This window comes from Trichechus manatus, unplaced genomic scaffold (genome assembly GCF_000243295.1).
Source record: "Trichechus manatus latirostris isolate Lorelei unplaced genomic scaffold, TriManLat1.0 scaffold00289, whole genome shotgun sequence".
Classification (NCBI taxonomy): Eukaryota; Metazoa; Chordata; class Mammalia; order Sirenia; family Trichechidae; genus Trichechus; species Trichechus manatus.
In genome coordinates, this window is record NW_004444225.1 from 978,147 (window position 1) to 1,005,637 (window position 27,491).

Below are 27,491 nucleotides of genomic sequence, written 5' to 3' on the forward strand. Positions count from 1 at the left end.
CACTGGTCTCACCCCTTCAGGAGCAAGGGAAAATGAAGAAAACTAAAGACACAAGGGAAAGATTAGTCCAAAGGACTAATAGACCACAACTACCACGGGCTCCACCAGTCTTAGACCAGTACAACTAGATGGTCCCTGGCTACCACCACTGACTGCTCTGACAGGGATCACAACAGAGGGTCCCGGACAGAGCTGGAGAAAAATGTAGACCATAATTCTAACTCACAAAAAAAGACCAGACTTAACTGGTCTGACAGAGACTGGAGAAACTCTGAGAGTATGGCTCCTGGACACCCTTTTAGCTCAGTAATAAAGTCACTCTGGAGGTTCACCTTTAGCCAAAGATTAGACAGACTCATAGGACAAAATGAGACTAAAGGGGCACATCAGCCCAGGGACAAAGACTACAAGGCAGGAGGGGACAGGAAAGCTGGTAATAGGGAACCCAAGGTTGAGAAGGGAGAGTACTGACATGTCATGGGGTTGTTAACCAATGTCATAAAACAATATATGTACTAACTGTTTAAGGAGAAGCCTGTTTGTTCTGTAAAGCTTCATCTAAAGTACAATAAAAAAAAAGAAAATGAAAAGACAACCTACAGATTGGAAGAAGATATTTGCAAATCATATATTTGATAAGGGACTTGTATCCAAAATACATAAAAACTGCTTACAACTTAATAATAAAAAGACAACCAATTAAAAAATGGGCAAAGGATCTGAATAGACATTTCTCCAAATAAATGGCCAAAAAACACATGAAAAACATAATATCATTAGCCATTAGGGAAATGCAAATGAAAACTACAATGAGATACACCTTCACACTTACTAGGATGTATACAGTCAAAAGGACACACACTAACAAATGTTGACAAAGATGTAGAGAAATTGGAACTCTCATACATAGTTGGTGGAAATGTAAAATGATGCAGTTATTTTGAAAAACAATTTGGCATTCCTCAAAAAATTAAACATATGGTTACCATCTAGCCGAGCAATTCTACTCCTAGGTATATACCCAGAATAAATGAAAACAGATGATCACACAAAACCGTGTACACAAATGTTCATAAAAGCACTATTCACAATAGTCAAAAAGTGGAAACAACCTAAACATCCATCATCTTATCAAAGGGTAAGCAAAATGTTGTGTGTCCATGCAGTGGAATACTATTCAGCTGTAAAAAGGAATGAAGAACTGCTCCATGCTCAACTTGGATGAACCTTGAAAACATCATGCTACGTGGAAGAAACCAGACACAAAAGGCCACAAATTATATGATTCCACTTATACAAAGTATCTGTAGCAGTCAGATCCATACAGACAGAAAGTAGATTAGTGGTTGCCAGAGACTAAGGGGAATGGAAAATATGGACTGACTGCTAATGGGTGAGGTGTTTCTTTTTGGGAGGTGATGAATATCTTCTAAAATTACCTAGTGGTGGGAGTTGCACAACTCTGTGAATATACCAGAAACCACTGAACTGTATAATTTAAAAAAGTGAATTTTATGTATATGAAAAAATAACTCAATAAAGCTGTTTAAAAATTAAAAATTATCATTGGGGATGACTCAAATAGATTCTTACCTCAAGCCTTCTGTTTTTTGGGGTTTTTTTTACACTCGTTTATCTTTGAACTGGAAAGAACATTAGCAATCTTATTTTCATTTCTGTTTTGAGAAAAGACCACCAGCGAAATATCTTACTTTGACTAGTGAACTGGATCATATGAACTGTCTTAGCTTTCATGTGAAGATCAGATGAAACAATATGAGGCAAAATGCTTTGGAAATAATTGGCTCTGTAAATATAGTGTATGATATTGTTGTGTCTGTATACGTTTTTAGTTTTAGTTTTAGTTTTTTATGGTGTTAAAGGGCCACATAGAAAAGAACACAAATGTGTATGTTTTTTCTTTTTGACCCCTTCCACTAGCTTTCCATGTGACTTGATGAGAATTTCAAATCATCTCTTCCTCCCTCTCTAAGAGGAAATATTAAGATACTATATTAGAAGGTTTAAAAGCATATAGGAAAAGCTTTACTCCCTGAAAGCCTTCACTGATCTTTAACTTGCTTCCAAAGCCACTTGCTTCCTCCCGTCCTCTATCCCCCAACTCCTCCCAAAAGCAGACAAAAAAAAATAAATGTTTTGTTTTTTATGCTGTCAAAGGCTATAGCTAAACAGCTAAAAGCAAATGAGAGTGGTATGGATATACATTTGTGTCTTGTACTATTGAATGAATATTAAAGTAGTAAGCCAAATATGTTTTTCTACATGATCTCTTAATGGCAAAATAGGGACAGCGTAAGCGATAGGCTCTCTTATTTAGGAATTACAAAGAATTCTACAATATTAAAAAAAGGTTTAACATTAAAATTGACAAGAAAACACATGGAAATGGAAAAAGCTCTTAGTATTCCCAAAAGAAGTAAATGGAAAAATAGGATTACAAAGTTAAATATTTACTTTTAGAAGAAAGCTATAACCCTTCAGTTCTTCATGATCCTGGTCAATTTTTTATTAAATGCTGGTGAGGTCACTAATGAAAAAAGATGGATAACCAGGTTTCTAATATACCACTCTAAAAGAAATTTTAAGATGACAGTTTGCTAATCCTGCCCAAAATCTCCTTCTTTGGGCTACATGTCTAATAAGAGCTACTCAGAGGCATTATTGTCACTTACCTTTCTCCAATATGTTCACTCTGAGAATGAAATACCAGAAAACTGTGTGTGTAAAGTTGTAACCTTAACTCACTAGCTGATTTGCAAGCTCTGGAAGGAGTAAACATTTTATGAGCCCAATATAATGTAGCCACTTTTTAGAAACTTTAGCAATGGACATAATGCAAACTATTGCAATTCATGTTTGGAAAAAAAGGCAAGGGAACATTTCTCAGGGGAGTGGATTCCTGAAGTGATTCTTAAGGAAAGTGTAGGATTTAGCTAGAGAAAGAGACAGGTTTGAGGAAGCCTCTTGGGAGAGAGGTGGTCACAATTGTAAGGCAGAGGCCAAATCATGGAGATCGTTGTTCACTATGCCAAGCAGTTTGGACTTCATCCAATAAGGTAGACCTTGCAGAGCCATGGAAGAGTTTACTACCATGGTAGACAATGTACTCAAAAGGAGAAGAAACAGATACAAACGTCCATTAGCAATAGAACATGGAGTGTATGAAGTATGAATCTAGGAAAATTGGAAGTCGTCAAAAAAGAAATGGGCCCCATAAAGATCAATATTCTAGGCATTAGTGAGCTGAAATGGACTGATATTGACCGTTTTGAATCAGACAATCATACGATCTGCCTGGAATGACAAATTGAAGATGAATGGCAATGCATTCATCATCAAAAAGAACATTTCAAGATCTACTCTGAAGTACAGCACTGCCAGTGATAAGATAATATCCATACACCTGCAAGGAAGACCAGTGAATACTATTATTCAGATGCATGCACTAACCACTAATGCCAAAGATGAGGAAATTGAAGATTTTTACCAATATCTGTAGTCTGAAATTGATCAAACATGCAATCAAGATGCATTAATAATTACTGGTGATTGGAATAAGAAAGTTGGAAACAAAAAAGAAGGATTAATAGTTGGAAAATATGGCTTTGGTGATAGAAATGATGCCGGAGAGTGCATGATAGAATTTTGCAAGACCAATGACTTCTACATTGCAAGCACCTTTCATCAACAACATAAATGGTGACTAAAAACGTGGACCTCGCCAGATGGAATACACATGAATCAAATCAACTACATCTGTGGAAAGAGACGATGGAGAAGCTCAATATAATCAGTTAGAACAAGGCCAGGGCCAACAGTGAAACAGACCATCAATTGCTGATAGGCAGTTTCAAGTTGAAGCTGTTAAAAATTATAGCAAGCTCTCTGACAGGGATCACAGTAGAGGGTCCCAGACAGAGCTGGAGAAAAATGTAGAACAAAATTCTAACTCAAAAAAAAAAAAAAAAGACCAGACTTACTGGTCTGTCAGAGACTGGAGAAACCCCGAGAATATGGCACTCAAATACCCTTTTAACTCAGTACTGAAGTCACTCCTGGATTTAGCCTTCAGCCAAGATTAGACAGGCCCATAAAACAAAGCAAGACCAAATGGGCACACCAACCCAGGGGCAAGGACGAGGAGGCAGGAGGGGATAGGAAAGCTAGAAATGGGGAACCCAAGGTCGAGAAAGGGAAAGTTTTGACAGGTGATGGCGTTGGCAACCTATGCCACAGACAATATGTGTATTAACTGTTTAATGAGAAACTAATTTGCTCTGTAGACCTTCATCTAAAGCACAATAAAAAAAAAGAAAGAAAAGAAAATTACAGCAAGTTCACAAGAGCCAAAATACGACCTTGAGTATACATCCCACCTGAATTTAGAGACCATCTCAAGAATAGATTTCATCCATTAAACACTAATGACCGAAGATCAGATGAGTTGTAGAATGACATCAAGGACATCATACACAAAGAAAGCAAAAGTTCATTAAAAAGACAGGAAAGAAAGAAAAGACCAAAATGGATATCAGAAGAGACTCTGAAACTTGCTCTTGAACGTCAAGTAGAACAGAAGACATGACAAAGTAAAAGAGCTGAACAGAAGATTTCAAAGGGAGGCTTGAGAAGACAAAGCAAAGTATTATAACGAAATGTGCAAAGACCTGGAGTTAGAAAACTGAAAGAGAAGAACATGCTAGGCATTTATCAATCTGAATGAAGTGAAGGAAAAATGCAAGCCTCGAGATGCAATTGAAGGATTCTATTGTCAAAATATTAAATGACATAGGAAGCATCAAAAGAAAATGGAAGGAATACACAGAGTCACTGTACCAAAAAGAATTGGTAGCCATTGAACCATTTCAGGAGGTAGCATACGATCAGGAGCCAATGGTACTGAAGGAAGAAGTTCAAGCTGCACTGAAGGTATGGCAAAAGACAAGGCTCCAGGAATTGACAAAATACCAACTGAGATGTTTCAACAAACAGATATAGCACTGGGGGTGCTCACTTGCCTATGTCAAGAAATTTGGAAGACAGCTTCCTGGCTAACCTACTGGAAGAGATCCATGTTTATGCCCATTCCAAAGAAAGGTGATCTAACAGAATGCAGGAATTATCGAACAATATTATTAATATCACACACAGGTAAAATTTTGCTGAAGATCATTCAAAAGCAGTTGCAGCAGTACAGCAACAGGAAACTGCCAGAAGTTCAAGCTGGATTCAGAAGTGGATGGGGAACCAGGAATATCATTGCTGATGTCAGATGGATCTTGGTTGAAAGCAGAGAATACCAGAAAGATGTTTACCTGTGTTTTATTGACTATGCAAAGGCATTCCACCATGTGGATCATGACAAATTATAGATAACTTTGCAAAGAATGGAAATTCCAGAACACTTAATTGTGCTCTTGAGGAACCTATACATAGACCAAGAGGCAATTGTTCAAACAGAACAAGGGGCTACTGAGTGGTTTAAAGTCAGGAAAGGTGTGCGTTAGGGTTGCATCCTTTCGCCATACTTATTCAATCCGTATACTGAGCAAATAATCCAAGAAGGTGGACTGTATGAAGAAGAACACGGCATGAAGATTGGAGGAAGACTCATTAACAACCTGCGTTATGCAGATGATACAACCTTGCTGGCTGAAAGTGAAGATGACTTGAAGCACTTATGGATGAAGATCAAAGACCATAGTCTTCAGTACGGATTACACCTCAACATAAAGAGAACAAAAATTCTCACAACTGGACCACTAAGCAACGTCATGATAAACAGAGAAAATATTGAAATTGTTAAGGATTTCATTTTACTTGGATCCACAATCAACACCCCTGGAAGCAGCAGTCAAGAAATCAAATGACATATCGCATTGGGCAAATCTGCTGCAAAAGACCTCTTTACAGTATTAAAAAGCAAAGATGTCACCTTGAGGACTAAGGTGTGCCTGATCCAAGCCATGGCATTTTCAATCGCCTCATAAGCATGCGAAAGCTAGACAATGAATGAGGAAGACCAAAGAAGAATTGACATCTTTGAATTGTGGTGTTGACAAAGAATATTGAATATACCATGGACTGCCAAAAGAATGAAGAAATCTGTCTTGGAAGAAGTACAGCCAGAATGCTCCTTGGAAGTGAGGATGGCAAGACTTCATCTCACTTACTTTGAACATGTTATCAGGAGGGACCCGTCCCTGCAGAAGGACATCATACTTGGTAAAGTAGAGAGTGAGCAGAAAAGAGGAAGACCTTCAACAAGATGGATTGACACAGTGGCTACAACAGTGGGCTCAGGTATAACAACAATTGTGAGGATGGTGCAGAACTTAGACAGTGTTTCATTCTGTTGTACATAGGGTTACTATGAGTCGGAACCGACTCGATGGTATTTAACAACAACATGGTACTAATTGCATGGTATCTTTTCTGACATTCCTATACATTTCAATCAGACTTTGCAATCTATCTTTAATAATTCTGGCTAGAAACTTGATAATTGTGACCACCCGATTATCACACTGTAAACCGTTGCTCTGCAGCTTGTTACACTCAGACCTCTTGCTCTCTGTTTTACAGATGCTTATTTGTTTATATCTTTGTTGTTTTGTGTGTCTGTTTATGTTTAGCTGTCTAAAGTTATTCTCTATTACTGTGTTTATAAAAACCAATTTGGAAGCTAATCATCAGACTCTAATTAGCTTGTTTGTGCCGTACAAGATTATTCGCTGTGTACAAACATTGTTCTTCATCCAAATAAATTTTGGCCACATACAAGCTGTGGCTTAAAAAAAATTTGGGCCTTTATAAAAGGTAAGCTAGTGACTTAGAGAAACAAAATTCCGAACTTTCTCCCCCGATGCAAAGAGCAGGAAATTGGTTACAATTTGGCTATATGCTGAGAATCAGACCAATCTTGGTTCCCAGGTCAAGTGATGATATTTGCTCAATATTTATTTAGAAGAAGAGTAAATCATCAACCACACCTGGCCCAACCTTTTAAGGTGTATTCTAGGATAGTTTTAATAATATTTAGACGAGAAGTAGGGTCTGGGCTCTAGTTTAAAAGTTTCCAGTTATAGGAAGGTCTTGCTAACAGGATTATTGAAGAGCAAACATTTTTCATCCTGTAAATCACTCCTACTTTGTCTTAACAAAGTTTTATTCTAAACATTCAAATACTTACAAAAGCTACCTTAAGGAAATGAGAAAACCTTCAGACCCTCCTCTCATTCAGGAGATAAAACAAAGTCTAACCACATGCTATATTGCACCTGCATCTTTTGGTTTCGTTTTGATCACAAAACAAAGAAGTCATAGTTTTACTACTTGAAAGCGCCTCAAAAATGAATCACCATTAAAGTCACAGAAAAAATCCACTCGTGACATTCTCTTAAACAGCATTGATTAGGTGATAGACTTGTTCGTTTGTGCTTGTTACCCACAGAACTATTCTTCTTATTTTATCTTACTCTTCTGACACTGTGCTATAACATCTCACTGAAAACACAGGTAAATTAGCAATTTTTCACTGCAATCTAGAAGTGAGTTCTTAGAAAACGAAAGGCAAAGACCTCACTAGTTTCGTAAAAGATACTGTTCAGGAAAAGCCTTTTAATCTAAACTCTTTTACAACTGAAAATCGTTTTAGTCTCAAATAACAGATTAAGAGTCAGAGAGAAAGACTTCAACAAAATATCCACCAGTTCTAAAAACATAACATTTTAAAAACCCTCAACCTGACCTCTAGTCCTCTATAAGCCTTCTTACTATTTATAGTTTAATGAAAATAAACTTTGTCCATCATATCCTGCTGCTGTGTAGATTATTAGTTCATAGATGTGTTTATTAGTTTGCAAGATTCTTTTGGATAGAAAATGCTTTGCTTCTTCTTCACAGCATCCAGTCCACTGGGTAGATTTTAAAAGAAAATTGGTCAATCAAATAGCACAGCTCAGAAGAAAAGCATACTGTTTTGTGGCTATTGACCGACAGGCCCAACTGTGAAAGCAATGACTACTTGGCTCTTTTGAAAGAGAACATTGACGTGTGCATGAAGTGGATGACTCTTCTTAACAAGGGGACACTGCTGTGAAAACAGACTTCTGCTTGCCTTCTGCCTGGAATGAACCAACCAGAGCAGCTGAAAAAAAAAAAGGAAGAGGTTCTTATCAGAACCACGTGAAGATAGAAGCTGATGTCCACAAATCAGTTCTCATGACCAGCTACTGTGGTTGTTAGTCCCCCTTTCTCCTAAACTGAATCAATACTGGCCAGCAGAGATTTCAGTAAGTAAGGTCTGTTGTGACCAGATTTTGATTCTTTCCATTTAAAGCGTAGGCTTTCTTCCTAATACTCTTTTTTCACATTAATATAAAGGCTGCAGTATTAAAATCTACTAACTTTTGCCTGATTCCATTTTCCTTTTAAGCTTATTTCAGCACTTCATTTGAAATTATATTAGGGTCTTCTAATTTTTCTACAATGCACAGTGATTACTTTTATAACTGGAAAAGTAAACTAATAAAAAGAAATTCTATTTAGCCAGTGTGGTTACCAAAGTGTCCTTAGTTATTTAATCTGCTCATTATAGAAAAAGAGGAAAGATGTTCCTTTTCCTTGCTATGTTTCAAAATGTTCGCCAAAGCTCCATCTTTCCTTTTAAAAATACTTTCTGCCAATTATTTTGATTTCACTAAGATTACATGATTCCTTTTAAATGTTTTCTCTGAATAACCTGGACTGACCTTTTCCCCCAAGGCCTGGGCTTAATGAACATTTTCCCATCACAAACCGCTTAGACGTGTCAAAAGGGCCCTCAGATATACAAGGTGATAATTCAGAAATAGTGATGCTGCCCTCACAGCTCCGTATTCAGAACAAAATTACTTCAAATATATCAATTCTCAATATTTCAAGTACGTGAGAGGAAAATTGCAAATCATTGTCCTAAAGTAAAATTAATTTGGTGTCAAATTTAGAGATGCATTTCTAATTCCACTTTAAATTTGTAGCAAGGTGGCATATAAGTAAACAAACTAACGGATCCATAATAAATTTAGGATTTCGTTAAGGAGCTGTTTTCAGGAAGCTACAATAAAAATATCATTTTAAATGTGTTTTAGAAAATCCATTTAACTCAGACTTCAGTTGTCTGGTCCTCTATGTGGGTTTCTACCTCTGATTTGGAGGTTAAGTTAGGATCTGTCCCTTAGACTGCCCTGGGCTGTCTGCCATGAAGAGAGAAACAATAACGACACGTCAGCCATGACTCTCTTCAAAGGGTACCATTCCAGCCCAGCTTATGAACACTTTAACTTTACAACCATCACCATATTAGTATCAGAGAGAACCCCATCAAAGCTGCTCTTCACTGTTGTGGCTCAAAATTGGCCCCAACCCAATATAACCAAGCTCCAGCTCCTTTCAAGTTCACTTCTACAAACAGCTGGCAAGTTGGGCTTTGGAGAAGCTTCTTGCTGTACTGGTTCAGACTTTCGCATTTAGGCATGTTTCTTCAAAATTCAGAAAGCCCCACTGGGTAGTTATCTGACATCATTCAGAAGTGGGCAAGGTACAAAACATCACATGAAATTGTCTTTCTTATATATTTCAAAGGCTCAATCGGCTCCATTGCTTTTAATTAGGCTATTTTGACCGAATTAGATTCATTCATTCATTTAAAATAGCAGTTATTGAGTATCCACTATTCAGTTTTAACCAGTTGTTCAAGCTCAACGAGCAAATAATTTTCACTTATGTCATAGAGCCCAGGAAAAAAGTAAGCCTGGTTAAAACATGTCTATGTTTATGTCTCCTGCAGATATTTTATAGCATCAGACTGAAGAGCTCAACTGATTAGAGCAGGGTGCTAATGAGGCCAAGGTTGTGGATTCAATCTCTGTATGAACCAATTAACTCCGTTTAGAAAAAACCACCATTCCACAGCTGCAGACTGAACTCCTAAACCCAGTCAGCCATGTAAAAACATGCCAACGATCTCAAAGGAATATTAAAAGAAAGAGTGCAGGTAGCCCAAGGCAAGTCACCATCGTTGCTTAGAGAAAAGAGGAAAATTGGTGTGTCATTAATTCAGCAACAAATATTGCACATCTGCAGGCAATGTAATGTGTCAGGTAAATGATGAACAGGAAGACATCCAAGATCAGTAGCACAGCTTACAATCTGGCATCTAATTTCAGGAGGTGTCCTGTCTAACAAAGAATAAAGTCTAATATTGATGTGGAGACATATAAAAAAGAAACTACAATATAAGCAAGAAATAACCACCCATAGGCACAATAAGACACATGATAAGCATCATGAATTTAAAAAGCATCATGGTCTTGCAAAGCACAGAGTTCATGCTCAGCTAACGTGATAAAAAATTACTTTATGGAGAAAGATATAACTGGGCCGGAACTTACAGGATGATAGAGTTTCAACCGGCAGAGAAGAGAGATAGGTGAATAGCCTAAGCAGAACAAATAATATTGGGGGAAAAAAAAATGTGCAGAGGAAGCCAAATGTTGATAGAATAGAAAGTGATTCAGCACTTAAGATATACTTAAAGAAACTGAGAGAAAATTCTAGAAAGGTAGGTCAAAAGTAGATCATAGGAGCCTTGAATACTAAATAAAGAATTTAAACTTTATCTTCTAAGAAACAGGGTATTATTAGAATTTTTTAACACAGCAACGACCTGGTGGTTAGAACTCTTAGGGACTAAACTGGCAGTGACATGTGTGATTAGAGATAGGGGAGTCTAGATATAAGCAGACAAAATGGAGCTTTCTTCATAGCCTTATTCGAAATCTTAATGAGAATGGAAACAGGTTCAGGAAATACTAAGAAAATGAAAGTAGACAAGCCTTGGCAAATAATCAGGTGGAAGAAATTATCAAAGTAAGAGGAATCAAAAATATATGAGGTTCAAAATCCAGCGACAGGGAATAGTACCATAAACAGTTTGAAGTGTTGGCAAAACATTCAGTTGGGTTCATACAGCAGGCTATTAATCATAACTAGGGATAAGTCAATAATAGCAAATGGTGCAGAGAAATAATGGGGAATGAAGAAAGAGTAAGATCTACTTGGTTTGATAAACAGGAGGCCTGGTACTCACCAAAAATATTCCCAACATCCTCCTTCTGGATAAATGATGGGGTGGTACTACCTTGCTTGGCTTTTTTAGTTGGATGGCGTCATGTAGCTAGCTCTGGCCAATGAGTTTAAACAGAAGTGACATATCACATTTGCAGGTCAGAAAACTGTTGGTGCAAAATCTTGCAGAATTCTCCTTGCCTTGGCCAAGGCAATCTTCAATGCTCAATATATGGGCTGCTTCATCAGCCTGGTTCTGAGTGAAGATGACATGGAGCAGAGCCCCCAGCCCATTCACAATAGCCATGTATTGGTCATGCATGTACCATGAGTGCAAAGTAAACCTGTGCAGTTTTAAATAGTTGAGATTTTGACTGAGATCTAGTCCATTCTGACTGACAAAGGAGGACTTTTGGTGACCATCAAGACAGTAGCTTCGCTGAAGTGATGAGGAAAATGCCTGTTTTACAAGGTGTTAAGAAGTGATTGGAAGGAGAAAAGTAAAGTATTCAGTAAGACCACTGTGTTAATAAATCTGGTCATGAAAACACAGAAAGAATCCAGAAACCTTGAAACTACTAGCAGAGAGAAATGGTTTGTGAGAGTTTTTGTTGGTGGTGTTTTTAGTACAGGGAAGCAGCCCCAAGAGAGAAAGAATATGGGAAAGCAAAAGATTAATAGAATAAGATTTCAAGATTTGGAAGAGAGTCACAGGCTACCTTTCAAAAGGACAGTCACAGTCCTTCCTCTGAGACATGAATAATGTACAGAAAAAGGATTAAGTCTTAAGAAAATAATACAACGGGAAGAGAAAAATCAGAAAGAGCTCATGTCAGATGGTTTCAGTCAATAGTATCGTCTTCCAACAAAAACGGTGTCATATTTTAATACTATCTATCATTTTATCGCTACTCATAAAATACTAAATAAAATCAATGTTGTGCCCCAAATCAATCTGCCTTTTATTATAAAATGAGTAACTACAATGTTCTGAACACAGTGCTACACACTGTGAAGAATACAGGCATCTAAGCTATGCGTGGTAATCTCTTCAGTAAATTTACAGTCTGTGTTGTTATTGCTGTTAGGTGTCATCGTGCCGGTTCCTACTCATAGTGACCCTGTGTACAACAGAACAAAACACTGCCCGGTCCTGTGCCAGTGCCATCCTCACAATCGTTGTTATGCTTGAGCCCATTGTTGCAGCCATTGTATCAATCCATCTCATTGAAGGTCTTCCTCTTCTTCGTTACCCTCTACTTTACCAAGAATGATGTTCTCCTCCAGGGACTGGTTGCTCCTGATAACGTGTCCAAGGTATGAGAGACAAAGTCTCATCATCCTCACTTCTAAGGAGCATTCTGGCTGTACATCTTCCAAGACAGATTTGTTCATTCTTCTGGCAGTCCATAGTATATTCAATATTCTTCACCAATACCATATTCAAAGGCATCAACTAATTCTTCTCTGTTCTTCTTTATTCATTGTCCAGCTTTTGCAGGTATGTGAGGCAATGGAAAACATCATGGCTTGGATCAGGCACACCTTAGTCCTCAAGGTGACATCTTTGCTTTTTAACACCGTAAAGATGCCTTTTGCAGCAGATTTGCCCAATGTAATACGTCATTTGATTTCTTGACTGCAGCTTCCATGGGTGTTGATTGTGGATCCAAGTAAATGAAATCCTTGAAAACTTCAATATTTTCTCTGCTTATCATGATGTTGCTTATTGGTCCAGTTGTGAGGATTTTTGTTTATTTCTGTTAAGGTGAAATCCATAGGAAAGGCTGTAGACTTTGATCTTCATCAATAAGTACTTCAAGCCTCTTCACTTTCAGCCAGCAAGGTTGTGTTATCTGCATATTGAAGGTTGTTAATGCGTCTTCCTCCAATTCTGATGCCGAGTTCTTTTTCATATAGTGCAGCTTCTCAGATTATTTGCTAAACATACAAATTGAATACGTATGTCGAAAGGATACAACCCTGATGCACACCATTCCTGATTTTAAACCATGCAGTATCACTTTGTTCTGTTCAAACAGCTGTCTCTGGGTCTATGCACGAGTTCCTCATGAGCACAATTAAGTGTTCTGGAATTCCCATTCTTTGCAATGTTATCCATAATTTGTTACGATCTACACAGTCGAATGCCTTTGCATAGTCAATAAAACACAGGTAAACATCTTTCTGGTAGTCTCTGCTTTCAGCCAAGATCCATCTGACGTCAGCAAAGATATCTCTCGTTCCACATCCTCTTCTGAATCTGGCTTGAATTTCTGGCAGTTCCATACTGATGTACTGCTGTAACTGTTTTTTAAAAGCATAATTTTACTTGCATGTGGTATTTTACTTGCATATGATATTGTTCAATAATTTCCACATTCCATTGAGTCACCTTTCTTTGGAATAGGCACATATATGGATCTCTTCCAGTCAGTTGGCCAGGTAGCTATCTTCCAAATTTCTTGGCATAGATGAGTGAGGGCTTCCAGGGTTGCATCCGTTTATTGAAACATTTCAATTGGTATTTTGTCCATTCCTGGAGCCTTGTTTTTGCTAATGCCACCAGTGCAGTTTGGACTTCTTTAGTACCATTGATTCTTGATCACATGCTGCTTCCTGAAATGGTTGAACGTCGACCAAAGCTTTTTGGTACAATGACTCTGTGTATTCCTTCCATCTTCTTTTGATGCTTCCTGTGTCGTTCAAAATTTTGTCAGTTGTTGTTTTTGTGTGCCATTGGAACATAGAATCCTTCAATATTGCAACTCAAGGCTTGAATTTTTTCTTCAGTTCTTTCAGCTTGAGAAATGCTGAACATATTCTTTCCTTTTGGTTTTCTAACTCCAGGTCTTTGCACATTTCATTATAATACTTTACTTTGTCTTCTCAAGCCACCCTTTGAAATCTTCTGTTCTGCTCTTCTACTTCATCATTTCTTCCGTTCACTCTAGCTACTCTACGTTAAAGAGCAAGTTTCAGAGTCTCTTCTGACATCCATTATGGTCTTTTCTTTCTTTCCTGTCTTTTTAATGACCTTTTGCTTTCTTTGTGTATGATGTCCTTGATGTCATCCCACAACTCGTCTGGTCGTCAGTCATTAGTGTTCAACGAGTCAAATTTATTCTAGAAATGGTCTCTAAATTCAGGTGGTATATACTCAAGTTCGTACTTCGGCTCTCGTGGAATTGTTTTAATTTTCTTCAGCTTCAGTTTGAACTTGTATATGCACAATTGATGATCTGTTCTGCAGTTGGCCCCTGGCCTTGTTCTGGCTAATGATATTGAGCTTCTCCATTGTCTCTTTCCAAGATTTGGTCAATTTGATTCCTGTGCATTCTCTCCGGCAAGGTTCATGTGTGTAGTAGCTGTTTATGTTGTTGAAAAAAGATATTTGCAATGAATAAATCATTTGTCTTGCAAAATTCTATCACGAGATATCCAGCATCGTGTCTATCACCAAGGCCATATTTTCCAACTACCGATCCTTCTTGTTTCCAGCTTTTGCCATCCAATCACCAGTAGTTATCAATACACCTTGCCTGCATGTTTGATCAATTTCAGGCTGCAGAAGTTGGTAAAAACCTTCAGATTTTTTCACCTTTGGCATTAGTGGTTGGTGCATCTTCTTTGTAGGTATATGGATATTATCCTGTCACTGACAGCGTTGTACTTCACGATAGATCTTGAAATGTTCTTTTTGATGCTGATTGCAATACCGTCCTTCAATTTGTCCTTCCAGGTACAGTAGACCACATGATTGTCCAATTCAAAATGGCCAATACCAGTCCATTTCAGCTCACTAACGCCTAGGATATCAATCTTCAAGCATTCCATTTCATTTTTGACAACTTTCAATTTTCCTAGATTCACACTTTGTACTTTCAATGTTCTGATTATTAATGGGTGTTTGCAGCTGATTCTTCTCATTTTGAGTCGTGCCATATCAGCAAATGAAGGTCCCGAAAGCTTTATGCCATCCACGTCATTAAGGTTGACTGTGCTTTGAGGGAAGCCCTGGTGGCCCACTGGTTAATAGTTCGGCTGCTAACCAAAACACTGGAAGTTCAAATCCACCGGTTGCCCCTTAGAAACCCCGTGGGGCAGTTCTCCTATGTCTTATAGGGTCGCTATGAGTCGCAATCAACTTGATGGCAATGGATTTTGTTCTTCTTTGTGGAGATAGCTCTTCCCCAGTCGTATTCTGAGTGCCTTCCAACCTGAGAGGTTCATCTTCTGGCACTACCTCAGACAATGTTCTGCTGCTATTCATAAGATTTTCACTAGCCAATTTTTTCCAAAGTAGATCACCAGGCCCTTCTTCCCAGTCTGTCTTAGTCTGGAAGCTCTTCTGAAACCTGTCCACCATGGGTGACCCTGCTGATATTTGAAATACCAGTGGCATAGCTTCCAGCATCACAGCAACACACAAGCCACCACAGTATGACAAACTGACAGATGAGTGGGGATCACTTGTGTAGGGAGAAAAATCAAAAACAGTTAAGTGCTCGATCTCTAGCCAAAAGGTTGGCAGTTCAAACCCACACAGAGGCACCTCAGAAAACAGGCCTGGTGATCCGCTTCTGAAAGGTCACACCTTGAAAACCCTATGAAGCAGTTCTACTTTGCACACATGGGATCAGCATGAGTCAGAATCGACTCAGTGGCAACAAAAAACAACAATAAAATTAGTAAAAAGCAGAAAACCGTATATAACTTAGTGTTAAGCTGTGAAGAATAGAGGAAAGAATGATTAGTAAGGTCTAAAATGTCAAGGAAAGTCTCTTTGAAGCAGTGGAGCATGCAGATACGCGAGATTTAAATAGAAACACAGGGAAAGGGAGAAATTCCTATTGATGAGAATGACCTGACTAAGCAGGCAGTCCTGGATAAACGTGCTCTTGGGATGAGTTTGACGTGACTAGATGAGTGTGTGTGTGTGTGCATGTGTGTATTCATAATTTATAACTGTGTGCAACAGAAATCAATTCTGACTAATTTAAGGATTTGTATATCTTACAAAATCTTCAGGTGAAGAAACATGGAGCTAGGCTTAAAGGTTAAGCAGCCTGACTCAATGTCCAAAATTATACTGCAAGATTGGTCTGATGAAGATTTTTCTGCAGCCGCTGATGGGCACAGATCATCACAGACATTACATTTTTACTCCAGATACTGTCGCTGCTGCCTCTGGGTAGGCACTGCCACTGCCATCACACATCACTGCATTCTATGAGGTCTCTGTCTCTCTGCAACTCTACCTATGACTCAAAGTCTGGAAGAATTATGTCCAAAGGAGAGAGCCTAGATCATGTGCCGTGACACAGATGCAAGGAAGGCAGGCAATGTGATTATCTGGCATTTGCGATCTCTAGAGCAGGGGTATAGCTCTGCTTGATAAAATGGGGATTCTCCGGAGATAAGAAGAGAGTTCTGTTGTTGGGTGGTCAATAAAATTACAAAAGTCCACGACAGTGTCTATGGCAGTTAGAAATAGAAATATGACTATAACTATTGTTGGAGGGCAGAGGAAATAAATATAGAGGATGCTGAAATCCAAACAGAAGAATCTAAACTTCTTATGGAAGGAAAATTGGAACTATTAAAGATTTCAGAACAGAATAAGGATATGTATCTGAAACAGAGTAGGTTATTTATAAAAATTTGTTGAACAAATAAACAATTACAGCAGTAAAACTTAATGGAGTGAAAATGAATGAAAAGGATTCTAGACTGTAATGTTAGGCTGCAGCAGTAACCTAGGCACAAGACAGTGACATTTTAAACTAAGGAAGTGGGAATGGACATGGAGGGAAATGTACCCATTTGGAAGTATTCTGAAGGGAGATCACAGTGATTAGATGAGTATAATTGATAGAAGAGTAAATTGCCTCCAAATGATATCAAGGTTTTGAGCACAAATCACTGAGGATATTTAAATCAAAGCTGAATTGGGTGAAGTTTAATTTCGAAGACTTTATACTTTCTTCTGCTATCTCAATCTGTTTGAAGATCATCCAGTGAATTTTTCATTGCAATTAATTTACTTTTCAGCTCTAGAATTTCTGTTTGGTTGTTTTTTATAGTTTCAAATTCTCTGCTTATGTTTCCTATCTGCTCTTGTTAGGATTCTATTTTCCTGTAATTCTTTGAACATGTTTATACTAGCTAAGTTAAAGTCTTTGTCTGTTAAACTCAACCTATAGGCCATTTTAGGATTGACTTTTATTAACTTTTCGTAATTATGGGTTGCATTTGCCTGTTTCTTTAGGTGCCTAATAATTTTTTACACTGGATATTGTGGAGAAGTCATTGTAGAGAGTGGATTCTATCATTTTCCTTTGAAGAGCCAATTTTTGTTTTCATAGGCAGCTCAATTACTTGATGACCACCTTGAACTTATATGGGCTTAGTTTTATCCGTTGAGAATCTGTGGAAATCACAAGCTGTTACTAAAGTCCCTCTAACTTGGCAAAATTCAACTTCCAAACTCTGTCTCCCCTGTAGATTTTGCTAGGGATTCATCTTAGGCTTTGCTACGCCGAGCATACTATAGGCTTTACTGCAGGGAGTGGTCTTTAGCAGTCTTTCTGATATCTTACCTGAATTTTAACAAGGTAATACTAAGATGTTAATGAGGTTTCTCCACTATGGCTGAGCTGGAATTATAATGTTCCCCAGCACTGCTCAACATCTAGTACCCCTGGTCCACTTTCAACCCCATAGTCACAGGCCTCAGCTCTCTGGTAAGCCTTGAGTAGTCTCACCTGGCACAAATGCAGCCAAGTCTTAGCCAAGACTGGTGAGGAATCCCCATAGGGGTTTCTGATGTTCCCCTTTTGCACAGCTATTTCCTCTCCAGTGCACTGATCCTCATATTCCAACTGCTTCTGCTGTCTTGAACTCTAATCTCTGTCTCTTCAGCTAGCAAGACCACTGTGGACTCAGCTTTTTGTGCCATGATTGGGAAACGTTGCCTAGGCAGAGATCCAAGGCAATCATAGGGCTCAGCTTGTGAGTTTCCCTTCCCTCAGGGCTCACAGTCTTGCACTGCCTGTTTTCCAAAGCCTAAAAAGCATTGCCATATATGTCTAGTTTTACGGTTGTTTACGCATGAAGCTAGCCAAGTGTAACTCCATCATAGCCAGCAGGAAACTGAAGACTTTAAGTGTAAGGAGATGCTGAAACAACCAAGGGAAAACTCAATAGATATCTGGAATATGCTTTGTTCTGAGCATGGCCCTTATTCTGAGGCCAGCCAGCTCACACTGATTCCTCAGGAAACCCACAAGTGCTGGTATCAGCCAAAACCCCCTCTCTGTGATTTGTCCAGAGTGTCTGTCAGTTTTACATTCAACCTTTCTCTTCAGTCTCTCAAGTTCATTCTTATGGGTTTGGAAGTCAGGCAGCTTCTCTGCCTCACTGTGAATTCTTGCTAGACTTGAAACTAGGAGCTATTATATTGACTAAATTTTAAGGAGAAACTTCTGTCCTTCTCTTCACTTCTCACTGGCTTCTCCACATACAAGAAGTGGCATAACTAATGCCTCAGATGGGAGAAGAGTTGTTCTAAGTAAGTGGCCTGTCCTCTTTGCCTCTTGTCCTCTTATAATCAACCTGTTTTCCAGGCTGCAGACCTTCTCTCCTCCATGAGATGCACAGTTGCCCTGCAGGCACCCAACTGATCTATCTGTTATAGTCTAAGTCAGTAACAAAAGCAAGTAGTTACTTGGGCCTTGGGCAAATTTTCAAATTTATCTTTACCAATAAAACTGAAACCAAAGTAGAAAGGCATGTGATTAATTAGAACCTTCAAACCCCAATAATGCTCTGGTTCAGACCCTGTTATTTATTTTAGTGACTCACTCCTTTGATTTTGAAGCTCAGCTTTTCATTTTTTCATGATTCCTCAGTTTTATCAAACCTAACTCTATATAAGAGATGGTGTTTCTACCAACTCCAGTCCTATGAACATAGAACAACGCCATGTCTCCTTCCCTATTTCTTACTGAAGATTAGAACCCCAGAGGAGAATACTATTTTTATTTACTAAATGAGCTTTGTCTGGTGTTCATGTCTGGCTTTTGATTAAAGCTCAATATAAATCATACCAAGAACAAGGGATCAACCCCTACATGGACTAGTTAATTTAACTTTGCTCCACCTCACTTAAGCGAACCTAACTCTACTCTCTATCCAAGGGAAACTGTGGAGAGAGCATAAGTGATGAATGGAACTACAGTGGTTCAGCGTCATAGCCTAAGACTTACGCTGAACCACTGATCAGTAGTATCATTGTTATGTATCAGGGACAGCATTATCCTTACATATATTATCGATAGAAGATCCCTCAAAACCAAAGAAATTTCCTTCTTTGATGTTAGGTACATGATGAAAAGGTTGAATGTTAGAACAAAGCAGAGTATAAATTTTTTACCCTTAGAGCATTCAGGTCAACAATTATGAATTATTTATTATTATTAGCATCATAAAAAAATTACTCAGCAAATATTATATGCAAAGCATTATGCCAGGTACTGTAATGGAGAATATACAGTGAACACCTTCAAGGAATTGTTGAGAAGGTAAGACATATGCAAATGAGAATGTTGTCAACAATACAAAATAGTACACAAGAAGTGTCAAAATAAATGGTACAGAAGATACTGCAGGAAAAAGAAAGATTACCGTATACCTGGATCTGTCTATGTCCAATGTCACATTGGATGTTGAGATCTGAGCTGGATCTTACAGTTTGAATAAGATTTATTAGATTGAATCATATGCAATTATCATTTTTATAGGTCAAAAAGTTAACAGCAATTTCATATGGTTCAACCTCATAGCTAGGTAAGTCTCTTCTGTATGTGAAAAAGGAATCAGGGACTCTGTAGCAATGGGGCACACTGGAAGTAGAAATCCATAAACTAGGTTCCAGTGCCTAGTAGGTTGCCTGGGACAAAATAGGCTATTGTTTTAATTGCCTCCTGTTCACCAAATTGGTGAGGGAGGGAGGGCTATGGGGATGATCAAACACACAGCACACAACTCTGGACAGATGAGACCAACAGCAGCTTATTAGTTACATATACTCACAGCCCTGCATGTCACACAGGGCCATACGGAGGTTACACTTGGGAACAGAGTGAACAACCAAGGGTTGTGGGAGGCAGCCTTTGAGGTAACAAGGGGGTGAAGTGACCCTTGGTTCTGCAGGAAGGATGTGATTGGCTTGTCTGAATAATTATATGGTCTGGCAGGGAACTGAAACCCACTACTTCAGGATAAGCAGGAACTGTGCCTGGTCCTCTTGCTAAGGAAGGTCTTTTGACTAAGGGAATCTTATCCACAGGAGCAGAATGGGGAGGGGAACTTGAGGTTAGGACATTCAAGGTCCTCCCAGTTCTATCAAATGTCAAGGCAGTACATCATATTGAGCCTTAATTTTAGGCCTCACACCACAGCTTTTTAATTAAAGCTTATGCAAATTATAGTTATATAGCACTCTCTGTTTTCAGTTATTTATTTAAAAAGGAAATAAATACATGGAAGAGCACCAAAAAAGTAACTCCTTTGTATCCAGCACTACACATCTGTTATTTAAACCTCACAACAATCCTGTGAGACACATATTTCCTCATTTTGTAGATGTAGAAACTGATGGTCAAAAATAATTCTTCAAAAGTCACACAGTAATAAAGAGGGGAGGAAGGACGCAAACTTCGCTATCTGATGCCCTCACTGGTTCCTGCTCCAGTGTACTCCACTGGAAAAGAAAGCCAATTCTCATCTTCCTGTAAAATTAATTAAGCAATTGACTGATTTTTAAAAATATCTTTCATTCATGTGTGATAGAGCTATGCAAATTCTTCCTAATTTAGTACACTCAAAATCCAATGGATCTTATACTGGGTATGTATAGGGAATGAAACGCTACATATCTATTCAGTACTTTAGATTATTCCTTAGAGGAAAAAAAGACTATGATGAGTACAACAGCTTCCTTACATGCTATAAAGTTCAAGAATGAGAGTATTTTTGCTTTTAAAAAGTTTCTTAAGAAATTCTTAGACATAAGTTTCCAGTTATGTTCTCTGTCCATGTGACGTCTGTCTAGAAAAATAATCCTGCCCTCTGCAATTCTTGACGTGCTCCTTACTGCGGTATCAGAGATTCAAGAGGACTCAAAGAGACAGGAACGATTTCACTGAAACCAACATTCCCTATTCACAAAGTTGATATGTTCCTATGTTTGAAATTAGTTTGTATTTTTCCTAGATCTGCATTAAGTGTCTTCTAACTAATTTTGAGAAATTAGATTCTTCTCATCAGGTTAGATTTGCATTCAACTTGAAGATACAGAAGAACAGCTAAACCTTTAGAACTTTTTTCCTTGTTTAATTTTCTTTTACATTAGTCTTCTAATTGTTTCCAGAAACCTAAGGTGTTTGGAAAAAAAAGAAAAAGAAAAAGAACTCAATAAAGATCTACTATTTAATAAATATTAAGATTTTGGAAACCTACTCTCTGAAACTTAATGTTTAAAAATACATGGTCTAGTTTGGATTAAGGAGTCTAGAAATCAAAACTACTTTTTATCCCTGTTATAAAATAATATAAAATTGCTCTTCCTAAAGGCATAACCCATAACTTTGAAATCTCAGATTAATTCAGATAAGTCATATACATGATAAAAACACTATTCCCTCATTTTTTAAAAAATGTTCTGCATATACTGATCACTGCTTGATCTCATATCATCATCTAATATTTTTCTCTCCACAAAAATAATTCTGACATCAAATAACTTCTGATAAATAATTTTAGTGCATCTAAAACCCTTTTGAATACTATTGTTTCACAGATTCTGATAATCTTTTGAATTACTCATCTTGATCATCATTGGTAAGTTTTGTAATATAAACAATATAAACTTTTAAATATACTCATTTGTGCAAGGTATTTGTTCTCGCAACGATTCTTTTGAAATCTGCACTCACTGCTTCTACTTCCTCACTACTCATTAACTCCTTAATCCATCACAGTCTGACTGCAATCTCTATCTCCTCTTCTAACATCAGTAACCTCCTTATTGTCAAGTCTAATGGACTTCACTCAGTGCTCATCCTTCTTAACTCTCAGCCACATTTCACACAACGGATTCCTTCCTTCTTCTTTCTCTCTTTCCTTCTTTGGCTTCAGTAAAACTTTACTGTCCTTGTTCTTTTGATTTTCATTTCTTCCTCCCCTAGCCTGCTTCAATTCAGCCATTTCTCTACTGTCTCCCTTTACAACACCATCCACTATGCTATCACAGCTTCAGGTTTCAACCATGTCCAGAGTGACACCAAACCTATATCTCTAGCCAGAAACTCTCTCTTTAGCTCCAGATTGGAACGTTTAGATGCCCACCATGCATCTCCACTAATCTATCCCTCCTTCAGTTCCTTTAACTCAATATTTCCCTATTGGAAAGCCTCCTTTCCTCTCCTCAAACACCAACTCTGCATGACTTATTTCTATTAATGATGTAACTAACGTTCCTGTCCACCTGATAAAAACTTAAGAGTTGTTTTAACTCTTTCTTCTCCCTTGATCCATACTTCTTTCAAATCTCTACCTTCTTTTTCAACACTGCTCCTGGCATATGTTGTTAGGTGCCATCGAGGTGGTTCCGACTTATAGCAACCCTATGTACAACAGAAAGAAACACAGCCCCAGTCCTGCACCATCCTCACAATTGTTGCTATGCTTGAGCCCACTTTTGCAGCCACTGTGTCAATCCATCTCAATGAGGGTCCTCCTCTTTTTCACTGACTCTGTACTTTACCAAGCATCATGTCCTTTAGGGATTGATCCTTCCTGATAACATGTCCAAATTATGTGAGACTAAGTATCACCATCCTAACTTCTAAGGAGCATTCTGGCTGCATTTCTTCCAAGATAGATTTATTTGTTCTTTCTTTTGGTAGTCCATGGAATATTTAATATCCTTCGCCAACACCATAATCCAAAGGCGTCAGTTCTTCTCCGGTCTTCCTTATTCATTGTCCAGCTTTCGCATGCTTATGAGGCAATTGAAAGAACCATGATGTGATGGTTAAGAGTGTGTGTCAACTTGGCTGGGCCATGATTCTCAGTGTTTTAATGTAATCACTCCCATGATTGAATATACTGTAAGTAGCCAATCAGATGAAAGGGAGTCTCCTTAGAGGTGTGGCCCACATCTGTATATAAGCAGACATTCTGGCTTTTTGCTCTCTCTGGATCCTGCGGCTGCTTCCTGTCATCTCATCTCCCATTCTTGAGACTTGAGCTGTCAGCTTATCTGCCGAACCTGGGATTCATCAATCTGCACAGCCTGTAAGTGGGAGCCCTGCTCTCTGACCTGCCAATCTTGGGCTTGCCAGCTTCTGCAGCTGTGTGGCTTGGGAGAGGCCTCTACCCCGATCCACAGACTTGGGACATTCTAGCCTCTACAATCGCATGAGCTGTTTCCTTGATATAATCTCTCTATACATATATTTATACACTTTACTGGTTTTGCTTCTCTAGAGAACCCAGCCTAAGACACATGGCTTGGGTCAGGTGCACCTTAGTCCTTAAAGTGACGTCTTTGCTTTTTAACACTTTAAAAAGGTCTTTTGCAGCAGATTTGCCCAGTGCAATGTGTTGTCTGATTTCTTGACTGCTGCTTCCATGGGTGTTGATTGTGGATCCAAGTAAAATGAAGTCCTTGAAAAGCTCAATCTTTTCTCCTTTATCATGATGTTGCTTATTGGTCCAGTTGTGAGGATTTTTGTTTTCTTTATATTGAAGCATAATCCATACTGAAGGCTGTAATCTTTGTTCTTCATCAATAAGTGCTTCAAGTCCTCTTCACTTTCAGCAAGCACGGTTGTGTCATCTGCGTAACGCAGGTTATTAATGAGTCCTTCTCCAATCCTAATGTCGCATTCTTCTTCATGTAGTCCAGCTTCTCAGATTATTTGCTCAGCATACAGATTGAATAAGTACGGTGAAAGGATATAACCCTGACACACACCTTTCTTGACTTTAAACCACGCAGTATCTCCTTGTTCTGTTCGAACAACTGCCTCTTGACCTATGTACAGGTTTCTCATGAGCACAACTAAGTGCTCTGGAATTCCCATTTTTCGAAATGTTATCCATAATTTGTTATGATCGACACAGTCAAATGCCTTGGCATAGTTAATAAAACATAGGTAAACATCTTTCTGGTATTCTCCGCTTTCAGCCTGGATCCATCTGACATCAGCAATGATATCCCTGGTTTCACATCCTCTTCTGAATCCATCTTGAATTTCTGGCAGTTCCCTGTTGATGTACTGCTGCAACCACTTTTGAATGATCTTCTGCAAAATTTTACCCGCGCATGATATTAGTGATATTGTTCAATAATTTCAGCATTTAGTCGGCTTGGCATATAGTAGTAGTTAACAACGGTCATTTTCTGACTTTATTTTATTATTTTTGTAACGACTTATTGTTTTTCTAAATTGTATGCTCCAAAATGAAGGGTTTGTGTGTTACTTATACAGTATAATCTTTTAGCTGTGCCATTAAATGCTAGAGGCAGGAAACAGAAGGGATTTAGAGGTGGGAATCTGACTGTGGAGGGAGAGGAGGGAATGGGAGACTTGCTTTGAAGCTGCATTTGCATAGTTAGCCCACTATTTTCACTTAGGTTACATATCTGTTTGGAGTGGCTTCAGAATGCTGATGGAGATTTTGAGGGTTATAAAGACCCCATTGATTTCTTTGCATGGCTTCAGCAGGTAATTACATTGCCAAGAGTAAATCTTATAATGGGAAGATCAGAGATAAACCTAAACCCAGCTCTAGAGATGGTGATAAGAGTCCTTCACGTTTATTTCCCCGGAGTCCAAGTCCAGCTCAGAGGAGCATCAAGAATTCTCTCCTCCTTGTGTCCTCCCTTTCTCCCATGATTCTTTTATCCACTTATCCCTCTCTCTCTAATTCCACTTCTTCTTTCAGCCTGTGACTTGGGCTCTCAGTTCTGTCTGCTTTTCTCCTATATAGGCTTGGGACAGCAATGTCCCTCAGGTCTGTGTACAGGAAGACAGAACAAAGGGAAACTGCCTTTCTCTGCCCAGAATCTAATGAAATATCTTCATCTGACTGCACAGTTTTCTGATGATTTATTCCAAAGAAACTCTCTCATTTTCTCCATTTTGCCATTTTTTATTATCCTACTTTGGAATAAGCCAGAACCCCAGGCAAAAGGTAAGCAGCTCACCCTGTGAAGGGGTGAGGATTGAAAAATCCTCTCCTACAACATACATATTCCCACAAAACTCAAAACAGTGACTAGCACAGATAAATATTTGGTGTGTAAACTAACAAATGTATTCTCTGTAAAGATTCGTAGGTGAAATGGAAGTAGTCTTACAACCAATTATACTAAATTCTGATTAATGTGTAGTGTTTTAGAAAATACATTAAAGAATTTAATCTACTTTATTTTCCTTGAATTAATGGTGCTTTCCTAATGAATCTAAGTCGTTAATGAATTTCGCTCAGCTCTAGTAAAATCAGTGGTGCATTTCTATCAAATCAGTATTCAGAGTAGATCTCTATTGATTTCAGCATATACTTAATACGTGAACTACCAAAAACAATTATTTACAGTCCAGTGCTCAAAATTCCCTCGTTTGAAAAGATTAAGAAAAATGCTGATGTTATAGAGATTCTCCAAAATATTGAATTCTAAATGTCATCAAATATAATGTGAAACTTTATATTATGCCAGCCATTTTGGTAAACCATGTTCTACGTTTTCGTTAAATAAACCAATTAGAATAAATGTAACTTAGCTGATATTGGACATGTTTTGGTTTGTAACACTCATCCCTCTGCCACCCAGCTTCAGCATCTATTTGTAGAAGCCAGGTGGAAAATGGACAGATTCCTGAGTCTAGAGACGAGAAAATACCAAGGGTAGTGTCTAGTCCATTTTACAGCCTGTCCCAGGGACTCAGTCTGAACCACCATAGAGAAAAGGGCTGTAGAGAAAGGTTGAGGTGGCAAATTATACAGGAAACTTCATGAAATCGGTGCCCAAGTTAACAATGTTCAAGGCAGTGCTGGAGAATAGGCTTTTTTCTTTTTTTTTTTTTTTCCTGCATATAACACAGTATAACTTCAATGTAGTGGTAAAGATGAAGGGCTATCCAATAGTATTTAGCCAATTTGATATTTTGCAGCTTTGGGAGCATTGTAAGAAAGTATGCTGGGTAGAAAAGGAGGATTTCCACAGAGGCCACTCTAAAGCAGCTTGCAGCAAGCAGCTATCAACAAGGAGATTTGCATGGAATAGCATGAAGAAGATGTTGTGAGCACATGTGAATCCAGGAATGGCTGGGAGATTTTGAGGTCATGCATGTGGGAATCAAACAGTTAACAAAACAAAACAAAACAAAAGATATAAGCTAGCATGGCCTTATGAGGATATTTGGGATATAGACATAAATATGCAAATTGATGTCCTTATTCAAACTTAACTCTTCGTGTGTGTGTGCGTGTGTGTGCGTGTATGTGATTTCATTTAAGAGTCTAAGTTTCCAGGTATTTAGACACCAGAATATCACCTTTAATTTGCTCCAACTTTCTCTTCTCTTGATTATTCATTCCATCCAAATAGAATCATTGAGAGTTTCCTTTTTGAGAAACTATATTAAGCAGTATGGAAGAATAAAAATAAATAAATAGTCTTCCCTTAATGAACACAAAGTATATTTGGGGATATGAAATAACACATAAAGGACAACTGAAAAATAGAGTAAAAAATACATGTTTATATGCACATAGAATACTTCTGGAAGAATACATAAGGACAGTGGTTTCCTCCGCAGAGGAGAACTGAAAGACAGAGGGGGTGGAACATCTTTTCATTGTTAGCCATTGGTATAATTTGTTCTTTCTACCATTGCTTGTATTTCCCTTTCAAAACTAAATAATTGAGTTATCTTTAAAAAAAAAAAAAAAAAAGGAAGTACAGAATATAGAATTATAACCTAGTTATAATCTGAGTAAAAGTACAGGACTTTGGAGTCAGACATACCTGCACTGCTAACTGGACTAAGCCAATTAAGCCTTTCAGAATTGTCTGGTTCTTTTTGATAGATATTTGTAATCTCTGGCAATTAATAGTACATGAGAACTCTATCCACAGCCCTACTACCAGATAGGAGGCTATAATGAAAGCAAATCTCAGACCAAATTTTGTGACACTTATAAAATTTTGTTAGTAAGCTGGCTCTAAAAATGTCATGCAACCTTTTAGCTTGGTGAAGTCCTTTAGCCACTCAAGCAAGTAT